The sequence below is a fragment of the Venturia canescens genome, chromosome 8 (assembly GCF_019457755.1).
Source record: "Venturia canescens isolate UGA chromosome 8, ASM1945775v1, whole genome shotgun sequence".
NCBI classification, from domain to species: Eukaryota; Metazoa; Arthropoda; class Insecta; order Hymenoptera; family Ichneumonidae; genus Venturia; species Venturia canescens.
In genome coordinates this window covers 12,119,919-12,130,959 of record NC_057428.1, presented here as the reverse complement: position 1 = coordinate 12,130,959, position 11,041 = coordinate 12,119,919, and the positions used below count along the sequence as shown (strand labels likewise).

The 11,041-nt window shown below is 37.0% G+C and overlaps 3 non-coding genes across 3 annotated transcripts; 2 read left to right on the top strand and 1 right to left on the bottom strand.

Moving 5' to 3' along the window:
• Positions 1-9,065: 9,065 nt before the first annotated feature.
• TRNAL-UAG (transfer RNA leucine (anticodon UAG)) lies at positions 9,066-9,145 on the top strand. Its single transcript has one exon. It is a non-coding gene; the product is annotated as a tRNA-Leu (tRNA).
• Positions 9,146-9,262: 117 nt separating this feature from the next.
• Positions 9,263-9,334, bottom strand: TRNAQ-CUG (transfer RNA glutamine (anticodon CUG)). Its single transcript has one exon. It is a non-coding gene; the product is annotated as a tRNA-Gln (tRNA).
• Positions 9,335-10,521: 1,187 nt separating this feature from the next.
• On the top strand, positions 10,522-10,593 carry TRNAA-UGC (transfer RNA alanine (anticodon UGC)). Its single transcript has one exon. It is a non-coding gene; the product is annotated as a tRNA-Ala (tRNA).
• Positions 10,594-11,041: the final 448 nt, after the last annotated feature.

Below are 11,041 nucleotides of genomic sequence, written 5' to 3'. Positions count from 1 at the left end.
AACTAAGCGAGTGAAACCAAATCTTTTGTTCGAAGAATTCAAAACATTTGTTTATTTTTACTCAATTCACATACACTTTTATGATATATTTATTTGAATTTGAAGTACTGAAGTATCTAAACGGTTTTGTTAAGAATGATAAATATTTTGTAAATCGTACTGGTCAGTTCAATATAACCCAAAATTTGTCGAAATGTATTATTATATTAGCCATCATGATTTGTGGAAAATAACAAATAATTTTGATGGTCAGATTTTTTCTTCGCGCAGCTTAATTAAATCTCATCAATGCCGAACCAAATCAATTGTCTGTACAGATGTCTGCCTCGAAAGAAAGCTCAGTATATTTTGTGTATAATTTAATTGAACGGATTTACTTATTTTTTAACTAACAAAATTTCTGCCTGATCAAATAGTTGATTTTCTTTATTTCAATTGTTAATACGAAAAACTTTTTTCGTATGTATTCCTAAGTTTCGTGACCACGAAACAAAATTCTTGTTGAAATGAATAGTTATTTTTGTTACGTGAATTCATTGATAATACTTTGAAAAGTGTTTATATCTACTTTATTTTCAAATCCAGAAACTAAGCGCGTTGAATAATTAAACAGATAATTAGTCCATATGAATTTTCTAGCACGGATAAGAGCTCCATTAATTTGTCAATGATTTAGTTCAGAATAGCTATTATTTTTGTAACTACCTAACAAAATTTTTGTTGGAATAAATAGTTATTTTTTTCATCCTTAACAGTAAATTGTAACGGCATAACCTAGTACGAATTCTAGTGTGGCAGAAATCCGCTAGAGGGCCACGGATGGGACGCTTTCGCGCCAGCGGAGCACCACCCGTACGCCTATAAGAATTCCAATCTTTCTATTCTCCTTCTCAGATAAAGGAGCATAAGTCCTCTACTTTATGAGGTCTCATGTCAAATGTAAAACCCTTGCACTTTGCCCATTTAACATGTTGTTTACAAGACTTATATCATTCAATTAACCTTTAGGGGGCCGAGATTTCAGAGTTTGAAATCGCTCTTGAAAAGTGATCAGAAATATGGTATCACGTATCAACTAAATACAAAGCTCATATCACAGGGCCAGCCAATATATTGGTTATCCGGTCCTTTAGAGGTTAAAGCAACGTATGTTAAAACCACGAAACTTTTGAATGCGACGGTCTTGATTTGTTCTTAAAAGTGCATGACTTACTAGTTCGATTAACAGTATTTTCAGGCTGTATGACAGGATCCTTTTTGATATTAAATATATATTTTGTCACTTTGATTTTATCTTTAGATAAGGACTAGATTTTTGGTTGACAGAGATAAAATGTTTGTTTGAATGGCATATCATTTTATTAATTCAGCTGAATGTTTTCTTACTACAACAAAATCTACGGAGATATAATATATTTTCGTATGTTAGAGTAAACCAAATACCGTCATATAACTCTTAATTTTGTTAATCCAAATCGTTATCTATTTGAATCATTATCTAAATATTTTGTGAAATTTAATAAATATTTTGTCGTGCGTATGGGACTAAATATTTTAGTTCAACTGAACATTTTTCAAGTGATTCCACCAAATTTTTTTCTCACTGTGTAGCTATAATAATTATCGTTATTGAACAGATCATTATTATTACCATCAAATTCATCAATAACGGCTAGATCATTTTGTCTATTTTGATGTATTTCTTCATTTCGGTGAAATTTAGCTGTTTCACTTCTTCTAGGAAGAGCAGGAAAATTTTTGTTTATTATTTACAAATCTGTCTATTTTGTTGATTTTTTCTGTTTTCAAATTATTTCTGATCTCTTGAGCTTGTCGTTTCAGATTTTGTGCCGTAGAAAAATACTTGCATCCCATATATGATGTTGGATGACCATTTTCACCGCAGTTTGCGCATCTGACTTGTTGTCTATCTGCTGTTTCTTTAATTTCGCACACTCTTCCATTTTTGACCGGTCCATGATTTTTTCCGCATTTCACACATCGGTACTGTAGCTGGCAATTTTTCTCGCATGTCCAATACGTTGGCATCTCTTGCATTGAAAAATGATCTTCTTACGGATCCTTTCCCACCTAACTGGTTGATAGAGCAAAAATTTTATTTTCGTCAATGCAGCTGTTTTGCTATCTGTTGAGAGTTGCACAATGTAATGGTATTTATTTTCATTCGGTTTTCCATATTTTAGTTTAATAACTTCTTCGACTTTTATATCGGAGAGATTTTTCCTTTCAATGGATTCTTTAATATCATCCTCATCGTACTCCGCATTAATTCCACTGAGGACTAATGATTTTTTTCTCACTTTGAGGAGTGAATGTAGAGAATTGTATCGCTTTGTTTTCAAGCAGCTTTTTTATTGCGTGAAATATTTCAATATTCTGAGGCATTATTTTTACATAATCTCTATGACACAGAGAGAAGAAGATAGTACTGGTTACCAAGCCGGATAGTACTCAGTGCTATCCGAACAAAAATAAAATTTCAGATTCTACCCAATGCTATGCGGATAGTACTGGCTACTATTCAGATACAACTCCGTACTATCTCAGATGTTACTCAGTGACATCCATGATTATACAGCGTCAGATGGCACTGAGTACCATCCAGATAGTAACCAGTAATATGCCACATAGTATACGCTTCTATGTGACGATGTTACAGAGTCGTATCGTGTTGACTAATTTCATACGCATGCGCAGTTCATATGCGTAAGTTTACGTGTTGTGACTTACGTGCAAATACTATATGCGCATGCGTATGAAATTAGCCAACAAGATACGACACTGTAACATCTTCACATAGAAGCGTATACTATGTGGCATATTACTGGTTACTATCTGGATGGTACTCAGTGCCATCTGACGCTGTATAATCTTGGATGTCACTGAGTAACATCTGAGATAGTACGGAGTAGTATCTGAATAGTAGCCAGTACTATCCGCATAGCATTGGGTAGAATCTGAAATTTTATTTTTTTTCGGATAGCACTGAGTACTATCTGGCTTAGTAACCAATACTATCTTCTTCTCTCCGTGAAGATTTTTTAATCCAGAAATCTTCTGCTATTTTTTCTGTAATTAATATTTGAATAATCATTCTCGGTGATATTTTATACGCATGTATGGAAGGCGGTTTATTTTTTGGTTTCGCGACATACGTTTTCCCTGAACTCTTCTCTCTGCCTGTCTAATTATTATTTTTATTTGAGTTCAATACCTGATTATTAGAATCTTGCTCGATTCCATCATCTATGACACTCATGTCATCAGACAGAGCATCAAATTGGTTATTGCAATGAATTTCTGATCTCTTCTTTTCTTTTTTTTATATGTTCTTTTAGGGGTTAAAAACTCACGCGAATCAGCTGCTACTGTTACGTCCCCGTAGAAGATTTTGAATTGGCAGGGGGTATATGCAACACGGTATTGACTCTTCTTTCGGGTCAAGACACTCAAGTCCTTTACCCAGGGACGAGAGCCACGTCGATTGAGTATGGGAGAGCAAGAATGATATTTCCTTTTTGCAAGTTAGGTTGATTTAGACCCCGATGGCATGCAGATGATGAACCCTCTGGGGGGTGACGATGTGGTTGGTTTGAATAAAAGTGTACTCACAGGGGTTTTCCTTGGTGGGTTAATTGATGTTACTCTTTATTGGAAGGTACTGGTTGTTCCCTCTTATATTTGCTTTACAATGGTCCGGGTCGAAGCGTCGTCGTAGGTTTCGAGCAGTTACAAATGCTCGCTCCGAGATAGGTTACAATATTTATAATTATATTTGTTGTAATTATAATTGAAATTTCCGCTTTGGTTGAGTCTGAGATATTGAGTGAGCTTACTTTTCGAAAATTTTCTAAGTTCAACTTTGAACAAGAGCCGATGAGAAATTCTGACTAAGTCCTTTTCTTTAATTTATTCGCGGGCGTGGTAACAAAGACTTCTTGAGACAACTGATTGGATCTTTCTTTTTATCTGCGCTTCCTTTCTGCGCTGCTTCACTGCCTTCTGGGCACTTACCTCCCGTTTTTATAGGGTTTCCCCCATCTACTTCTTTTCTTCTGATTGGTAGCGCAAAAATATGACGTGAGTTCTGCGTCTTGAGGGATGAGCTTTGAAAGTCCTGGGTCGCGCATGTGACCTATTTGCCCATAGCCAATGATTTGCAGATAATGAAAGGAAGGGGTACCCGTGGCTTTCTTGCACATGAGCCGAACAACAGTTTTATGTCTTTTCTGGCGCGTGTTTCTCAGTGAAGCTGTGTGAGCCTATCCGTGTTGCGCGTTTCTCAGTGAAGTTGTGTGAGTCTATCCGTGTTGCGCGTTTCTCAGTGAAGTTGTGTGAGCCTATCCGTGTTGCGCGTTTCTCAGTGAAGCTGTGTGAGCCTATCCGTGTTGCGCGTTTCTCAGTGAAGCTGTGTGAGCCTATCCGTGTTGCGCGTATCTCTTAGCATGATGCGCTGGGTGAGTCAAGTTAGGCGGCCACTTTTGCCTTGCCTTGATAATTTTTATGCGCTGATATGATATTTGTTTTTTAAAATGGGAGACTTATTTTTCTGCGTACTACATTTTTCTTACTTTGTATCTAATAGGTTTTTCGTTAGGTCAGGGGTTACTGATCATGATGTAACACTACATTCTGGCTATTTACGTTATCTTCAACTGATGAAGATCGCGATCTTGCCTTTGACAGGTTTGGCTCAATTTTCGTCTTGTTCGAGTTTATAATTCTTTCAATATTTGTTGTTCCCGTGATTCTATTAATTTCTCTTGCTTTTTTCCTGAGAGCTGCTTGTGAGTGCATCTCCGATTTATGTACTTCCCTTGGCCTTTATTGCATCTTTGTGATGGTTGAATGTGTGCCGGGGATTTTGTCCCCTGACACGCGATTTTCGTCACTGGATTTTCTTCTAAATATATTGTTTTGTACCGAAAAAATAATTGGAGACCCGTTTATTTGGGCCAGAGCAACTACTAATCACCTTTTGGAAATTATATTCGTTTCCGATATGATTAATATTTCAATTTTATATCAATAGAAACGTCGTGCAATGTTTACTCGCTGAACTTCCAACGCCGAACGGTCAGTAAGGTTTTTGGTTTTTTGGTTTTGTAAAGATGGTTTATTTCGCTGCTTTATCATTGTACATTTTTAAGTAATAAACAACCTTATGTGACTTATACAGTAGCATGTTCAATATTTGGTTTGTCATTACATGATGCGTCTTGCCAAATAACGATGTTTGTAAATATGGATTTACTTTTGCATTTCTTGTGTACGATTTGAATGATTTGTATTTAATACTCCCATTGATATATAAAGCTATGGTAAAAAATAGAAAATATAAAAAAACCATTGCTTCCTTTTCTTGCCTCCAGGGGTTATGGTGAATTTGGAAGGAGAGAAGATGAGGTTGAGTGGGAGAGGGGGTTATATAAAATATTTATAATATTTACAAGTGGAGGGCGGTGATGCTAGGGCATTTACAATGTTCTTTATTCAGTAGCTCATATGTTGACGCGTCGGGCTCTGTTGACGGCTTTCTGTCGTTGTTGTTGTTGCAGTTTCTGTACTCTTGCTCGTCTTCTTAGTTCGTCCTTATGCTTGGCATCTCTTTGTAGCCACCGGTACCTCGCGTTTAATCTATCGAGACTATCGGTGTCTCTTTGGTAGTGCTGTAGAATAAGTCCATCTATCTCTAGGGACGTTGTCTGTGTCAGTAAAAATAGCTTTTCTTGCACAGTGCCGTTGTATGTGGTAGATTATCGGGACATTGTGCTCGCTTTGGATGCATCCCATTCGGTCTAGGTTAGTAAAGAGTTCTGGAGGGGAGTAGTTGGTCCTTGCCATCCATAATACCGTTTGATCTCCATTGATTTTCAGCGCGTTGATCTGCTCGTTTCTTATATTGTATGCCGTGCCAATAATTTCTTGTCAACATAAGACAGAATGTGTCGAATCTTGGGATATTTCCTGCGTCGTATATGTCTTTGTTGTTGATGCGTCGTGTATAGTCTGATTCGGCTGTACGATACCTGCCCAGGCATGCTATTAGGCATGATGTCTCAAACTGACGATAGTGTTCCATCACCGAAGGCCCCACATTCCACCAGATCGGGGCTGCGTATGAGATAATGGGGCGAATCAATAGTTGATAGGAGATGATTTCTGCTTTGGGTTCCATATTTCTGTTATAGAATATTCTGTGGTTCATTTTCACAGTGCCTTTTTAGCTTTTGCCAGCTGGATAGCATGATGTTTGTTCAGTCTCATTAAATAATCGAAGTGAATTCTCAAATACTTCACAGTGTCTTTATTGGGAATCGGTGTCGCCTCTCCAGTATCTCTATCTTCTATTATAATTTGGAATGTTTTTATTAGTGGTACGGTTCGAGGTGAGATCTCGTTGACTGTTTTTCTAAACAATATGGTTTCGCTTTTGATCGGGTTGATCTTAAGATTCCAGTCTTTGTAATAAGCGTATATCTTATTTACGATGTCGTTGAGTTTTTCCTGAATGACTGGGATCTTCGAGTCTGCGACGTAAACAACCATGTCATCGGCGTATGCCCCGGAGTGTGTGTTGTTCCCCGAATTTAGATTGAACAGGTTTAGTACTTCACTGTTGTAAATGTTGAAAATGACTGGAGATGTAACTGTTCCCTGTTACAGGCCCTCCCGGATCCTGAACTGTTGAGTTGCTGTATTACTCCCGTCCCAAGTTACAAACGATTTTCCGTGGATCATATCACAGATTAACAGAGTCAATGGCCGAGGAAAATTGCGTGAGCACATTATATAAATCACACCATTCAACCAAACCGAGTCGAAGGCTTTTTCCAAGTCGATGAGGGTTGCTCCAACAAGCTTGCCATTGCCGAGGTATCTATTTACGTCTGAGGAAAACTTATGGATTGCATGTACTGTTGAGTGCTTAGCTTTGAATCCGATCTGGTTATCTGGGATAATATTCTCTGTCTCTGTCTTCAGTTATGAGTTGGAGTTTTATTAGCTTTTCAAAGATTTTGCTGATGTTTATGATGAGGCTTATGGGTCTGTAGCTTGCTGGGTCCTTCGGGTTTTTACCTTTCTTCAATATTGGAATGACTTTTGCTTTTTTCCATCTAGTCGGGTAGTAGGAATGGTTGAAACAATTATTGAACATGACTGTGTACTCAATTATTAAGCTGTTCGGAAGATGTTTCAGTACAATCATCGAGATATTGTTCAGGCCGCTTGATGTTTTATTCTTTCCTTTTTTGAGTAATGCTGTCACTTCGAGATATGAGTGGAGAAACGTAGATGTATTTGGGTCCCGAACCAGGTTGTGAGCTTGATTACGGTCCGAAAATACGGTATGGGTGGTGCTATGTGCTCTGGCTCGTTGCAGGGCGGTTTTGATGTCTTCCGCTATTCGATCTGCTCGACGCCTGGTTTCAGTTCCGTGGTTCGAGTATCTGGGTGAGTTGATTGACTCAAAATATTTACCAGTAATGTTGAGCTTGGTTACTGGCTGAGTGCAAATGTACTTGTCGTTCTTTCCAATGAATTCAGAATTGTTTATTACTTCCTGTGTGAGCAATGGATTGTTGGTTTTCTCTATTATTAGCGGTTCTATCTTTGGTGGATCTTTGGGCCTGAAATATCTGTTGATTGTAGGAAAAAATCTTGAAGAGTCTCTGTAGTTTATGCTTTTAGCTTGAGCGTTCCAATATGCGGTTTCTGATTTCCTGAATTGTTCTGCAAGTTGCCTGTTAATCTTTTTTATTCGCGATTTTATATTCCAGCTCGTCCACCAATTACTGCTGTTGGTTTGGTATAATTCTATAATCAGTATTGTTTTAGCGGTATGCAGTCATTTGATTCGATTATTTACATATTTTTGACAACCTTTTTTGTCGTTTGATTGGATTTTGGGCACTATCGTTTCTATTGATTCTAAGATTATCTCTTCAATTTTTAAGATCTGTGTGTCGATTTCAGCTATTGTCAGATTCCGGTTCTTTGGTAGTGGGATATTATAGTTGTCTAAGAGGTGTTGCTTGAAGTTTCTCCAGTTCGTTCTTTTATAATTCAGTCAGATAGTCAGCTCTGGGATGGTGGTAAGCCCTCGGAAAAGTTCGTTGATGTCCAGTGAAAAAGTTATCGCGTTGTGATCACTGTCGTACGGGAGCGTGGCAAGTTTACCGTTTTTTAAGTCTTTGAGCTCGATCCGTGAGTCCACAAGGCAGTGATCTAAGAAGGATCCCGCACTTGGGTACGTGGGTCTATCTGCATTGTACATTGTCGCTCTGCGAGCAATTCCGTTGAGTTCTTCCCATTGGTTTAGTAATGTACCTCGCTCGTTCGATTTGTGATCGCCCCAACTCGTGTGCCTTGCGTTTACGTCACCCGCGATTATAAAGTATGTTTTGATTCCACTGAGTTTGTGTTCGTTAAAAATTCTGTCGAGTTCAGCTATAAAAGTTCTTTTGTTATTGCAGGCTGCATACACACTAAATATGTATAGAGTTTTGTTGGAGTTTGTGTTTATTTTTATAGCTGTATACTCTATGACCTTATTAGCTGCCGAACTCGGGTGGGAGATACTTGTGTATCCTATTTTCTTGTTGATGAGGATTGCTGTTCCCCCTCCATTTCTCGCATTTGGTCGATCGTTCCGGATCAGAGAATAATTCTGAAAGCTTAATATGTGCTTATTGTTTAATTTCGTTTCTGAAATTAGAGCTATGTCAATGTGATTAGAGTTTACAAATTCTTCGAGGTCCAATTTTCGTTTATTTGCCGCTAGTGAGTTAACGTTGATCGCGCAGAATTTGATCAAATGTTCGGGCGTCCTATCTGGTCCCTGATTATTGTCCTGAGTTAATGTTGCGTAGTCGTCATTTTTAATCACAGTATAGTGCAACTAGGTAGTCAATCCTTTGTGAGTTAAGTGAGATCTTTTTGTTTATTTCTTCAATTTTTTCAATTTTCAATTTTAGGTCATAAATATGGCGTATCTAGGATAGCAACATATTTATTAAACTATCTCGGAAAACAACCAGGAAGGCAGCGTGGCCGAGCGGTCTAAGGCGCTGGTTTTAGGCACCAGTCCGAAAGGGCGTGGGTTCGAATCCCACCGCTGTCATATTTTTTTTCTTACTTCGCTTTCCTCAAATATTGATCGCTGTTTGATCAACGGAAACGTTTGCAAAAAGAGAGTATTTGATCTTGAGTGTTTTTTTGACGAAATAGAAAAAAAGAAAGGTCCCACCGAGATTTGAACTCGGATCGCTGGATTCAGAGTCCAGAGTGCTAACCATTACACCATGGAACCGTCGAGGAATTATGCCAACAATAAATATCATCAGGAACAATGATAAGACCATCCTTTTATTCAGTGACATTGCTGGATCAAATCCCGAGTCGATATTATGAAATCAATTAGTTATCAAGCAGTAGATTGTAGTAAGATTAAAATTATATGTTTGAATATTTTTCTTCTATCCAAACATGTCCGATTAAAAAATAATTTTTTACAATGTATATTAAATGAAAAAATTAATTTTTACCAGTATGTTTAGAAACTTGGAGTGTTCAGACTTGAAGTGACCGAACTCCTGCTATCAGTCCGGTGTTTTTTTTGTTATATTTTCATCATTTTTTATCGCTCAACACTAAAACTCGTTCGATATTATAGTATGTTGAATTTCGTTGTAAATATTATTGGAATGACAGCAAAAACAATCATGGAACATCAGAATAAATTTACTGTGGAACGCTACTACGTTGTATATAAGAATTAAAAAATAGAATGCGTGAAACCTCACAAATGAAGTGTCAGAAATGTGTTTATAAGAAGTAAAATATACAAATGATAAAAGTAAAAAGAGATCGAGGCCAGGGCCTTTTCTTTTAATGAGTTTCAGTCGCTTTCCTGGCCACTTCATCGATCAGTTCTTCAACGGCTCTCATTCAGTAAAAACATAAAAATGAAAATCACCCAATTCGAGCATAGAGAGGCCGGACTCCTTCTTATAGCCCTTCAAAAAATTTCTTTTTAATATTTACTGTGAAAACGCTGCCACGTCTCTAGTAAATAATGATAATAATAATTGCTGTGTTCAAACTGTGTCAACTTTTTTGACTAACTGTTTTCCTATGATTCAATTAATATTCTGCAATTATGTTGTTATGAATTAGTCATTCGATCGAGGCCAAAAGAAACACGAAATCTTTACTATTTGAATAAATTTTGTCTAAAATAATTGTTTTCATAGTTTATGAAATAGAAAAACTTTCACGAGGATCAAAAGTAATGGCAGATAAAAAAGAAATATTGAATTTGCCAAGTGTTTACTTTTTCGATAAATCTTGTTATTGCAGATTGGATTTATTTGATGAAGGGGAAAATGACTAATATACAAACATTCATTATCAGCAGAGTGCTGAAGAATTTGATTTAATGAAATATCATAGCACCTGCTATTCTCATACTCGTATTAAAAAATCGTTATCATTCGTGGGGATGTAGCTCAGTGGTAGAGCGTTCGCTTTGCATGTGAAAGGCCCCGGGTTCGATCCCCGGCATCTCCAAATTTTTTTTCTTCCAAATGTGGACAAACGCTGTAAAACTCGAACCAATTTCGGAGTTGAAATTTTGGAGCACAGAATTGTGTAGTAAAATAATTCGGAGTAAAACTTATTTGAGCAACAAAATGTAGAGTAAAGATATTGAACTCAAGCCTTCGGGAGTTTAGATACTTCACATTGACGGCGTAAATCATTTCATTTGTCGCGTAAACCAAAACTGAAGTTGTTAAATAGAGGAATAAATTTGGATTATTCATTTTTCGTGAGTGCTGATGAATACTCCTATTTCATCTGGAAAAAATTAATTCATGTTATTGGATATTAAGATTAAAACCAGAAGTCACAATAAGTAAATGATTTCAAAAAAGATTTTGTGAGATCGTATATGTATTAAAGACGTGCATTGATAGATATGCATGTGAATTTCATTAACGAAAGGATTAAATAATTT